The sequence below is a fragment of the Octodon degus genome, unplaced genomic scaffold, assembly GCF_000260255.1.
Source record: "Octodon degus isolate 3935 unplaced genomic scaffold, OctDeg1.0 scaffold00092, whole genome shotgun sequence".
Lineage (NCBI taxonomy): Eukaryota > Metazoa > Chordata > Mammalia > Rodentia > Octodontidae > Octodon > Octodon degus.
Genome location: NW_004524668.1, coordinates 8,381,671 through 8,384,837, shown reverse-complemented (window position 1 = coordinate 8,384,837; position 3,167 = coordinate 8,381,671).

The window sequence follows — 3,167 nt, the reverse complement described above, 5'->3', positions numbered from 1 at the left end:
TAATTAATTAAAAAGGACAATTTGTTGCCTCATGGTTTTTGTTTTTGTTTTGTATTTAGTACAGGGGCTACAGGGTCTCACTACCCAGATCAGACTCATAGTGATCCTCCTCAGCCTCCCAGGGCTGGGATTACAGGTGTGTGCCACCACACCCAGTCTCAGTTGTCATCTCAGCACGCCCTGGGGGCATGTCTTATGGTTTTTGTGGGTCAGAAATGTGACACAGCATTGTCATTTGAACAGATTCATCACTCTCACTGCTCTTCCCTATTCAGGTGGTATATTTCTACAAAATTTTGCACTTTTTCCTGAATTTTACATATTTCTCTAATCGCACTTGAGATGTGGGATTCCTCTGCCTTTTCCTCCTTCTCTGCGGAGGAGGTCTCCATTACCCATTACTGTTGGAGATGGTCACCCATAATCCAGCAGCAAGAAAGAGAGAACCATTGGCTCAGCTGTGATCGTGGGACATTCGGCGTTGCTCACGACTTGTATTGCAAGATGCTGCTTGCTTATCAAGTTAAAATTTATTAGAAGTGTTTGCTTATCTGACAGAAAAAGTTTCAATATAAGATATAAATATATGTATATATATCATACATATTTTGCTCTTGTATAAAAAATAGGAATGGAAAATATATACTTAATTTGAATAATTGTCTTTGGAAAGATACATAAGACACTGTTCTAGGTTGTCTACAGGGGTGACTAGGAGGCACAAATGGAGAAATAGTCTCATTTTATAACTTTCTGTCCTATGTGCATTTTGAACCATGCATCACAAGGTTGTTGCAGGCAGCCTGAGTTAGATAGAAATATTGCAGGTAGTTAGACAGGGACAGGCCCTCGAAGGAGATGACAAAGACCAGACACTTTACTGGGGAGATGTTCCTGGTGTGAGCCAGACCTAAAGATCAAACAAATGCTGACCTCCCTAAAGTTGGCATCCAGGATTGCTCATTAGTCGTGAAGAATCATTGACTGAAGGCCACCAGATAAGGTCGCCCGCTTGCTACATGACTCGCTACCCCATTTGGTCCTAGGCCTAATAAATTTTACCGGGGCAATGGTGCTTGTAATCCCATTGGTTGACCATAGTTTTGTCCCACCCTCTATCTGCCTAAGCGGGACCCCTTTGTCTCTACCTTAGCCCTGCATGGTTTTGTCCTATAAAATAACCTGAAGCAGACAGCTTCCTGGGCAACCCGCTCGGGACCCCCTTCTGTCCCTCTCCAACAGAAGCTTTCCTTTCCAATAAAGTTTTACCTTCAGCCTCCGTTTGTTCCTAAAATTCATTCTTCGGTTTTAGAGAACACGAACTCATTTGGGCCAGGATGGGAATTTCACATCCCTATATCAAAGTCACTTGTTACACTAATTCCTAAAGATAGCATAGTTGACATTTTAGGTTTTTATCTCTATCTATCTGAAAAGCAAATTATTTTTTAAAATATGGACTTATTCTGTATTACTGTTTTGAAGCCTTTTATTTAATATATTGTAACCATCTCTCCAATCAGTAAATGTCTTTCTGTAACTACAGAATGACAGCTCATGGGGCTGGCGAGATGGCTCAGTGGTCTAAAGCACCTACTTGAAACAAGCTTGGCAAAGCACAGGGACCGCGGTTCGATCCCCCAGCACCACATGCCAGCCAGCCCCGCCCCCTGGTGGGCTGAGCTGGCCACACACACACACACACACACACACACACTAAATAAATGTTAAAAAATGTAATTATAAAAAAAAAAAGAATGACAGCTCATAGTATTCTACTATGTAAATAACTTGATTGATTACACAAGTTTTCCATTATTGGCCATTTAGGTCTTTTCTTGCTATTAAAGTCAGCCTTCAGATGCTCAGCAGGGCGGTCTAACTGGGGTGCCCACCCTCTAAGCCTCTTGGTTACCATGGTTTTACTAATGGCAGAATCCACCCCAGCCAAGCAGTGGGACTTAGCAACCTGGGAAGGCTAATTGTGGTTGCGCGTTTCTCTGTCACCTGAGTTGCTGAGCACCTGGTACAACTCCCTTTGGGTGGCTCTTTCTGGGGTCACTGGAGTGGGCACTATCCATTTAAGGGACAGGGTGACCAGAGTGGCCAGCACTTGGGATTGAAATGACTGCAGGCCAGGCAGAACTGCACCAGGCCAGGCTGAGGTGAGCAGGAGCACAGCGGGGCAGCTGGAGGCGTCCATAGTGTACGTATGTGCTTCCCTGCTGCAGGCTGCCCCGGGCCAGGCTGGGGCAAGAAGGTCAAGGAGAGAGGAACTGTGTTTCTGTCCCTCCCAAAACTCAGGTGCACAGGAGGGACTCGTGGCTGGAGGTCACTGAACTTCCTGCTGTCTGCCCACAGGCAAGGGGCTCCACTTTCGGAGCCTCAACTCTGCATTTGTACAATGGAGAAAATCCTAGAACCAGCTTTGTAGTTCTGACCAGCACAGAGCAGTGTGGCTGCCAGTGAAGCTCAGGTACTCACTCGTAACCATGGGAGACCTGGCAAGCAGGGCTGAGCAGGCCCAGGCAAGAGGCAGTTTCCCCAGAGGAAAGGCAAGGAGGGCCCTGGAGCCTGGTGCTGTGGGGAGCACTGTGGAGCCAGCTCCACTGCAGCAGGCAGGACCAGTGACTCCACACAGGGTGACAGACCTGCCGTGTGTCCAGGCAGAGGTCAGTCAGGCTTCCCTGAGGGCCATTGCACCCTTCTCTTCCCACTCAGCATCCTCACCACAAACCCCAGGGATTGAGCCAAATCTCCCGGAACGCCATCTCGGATTCAGCTCTGCCAGTATCACTACACTCCAGGATGGCTTTCTTTTCTGTCTGGATGAACTCTTCCTTTCCACCCACCACTGCTGAAACTCAGCTAAAGCCATAGCCCTGGCCCGCTAGCTTTTTCTTCATGCTTGGTGCCAAGTCATAAAGTTAAATATACTTTTAAAAGCCACACCCCCTCTTCCTACAGCTTTAGCATCAGGTCCGGCACCCTGTTAGATAAATGATTTCCCCAAAGGCCTTCAAGAACAGAAGTACCCCAGGATGGAGGTACACATCTTGGGAGGCTGAGACAGGAGGACCTTGAATCTGAGCCTGGTCTGGACTACCTAATGAGACCTAAAACGACAGAACCAGAGGGAGGTGAGGCCAGGGAAGGAATGGGGTGAA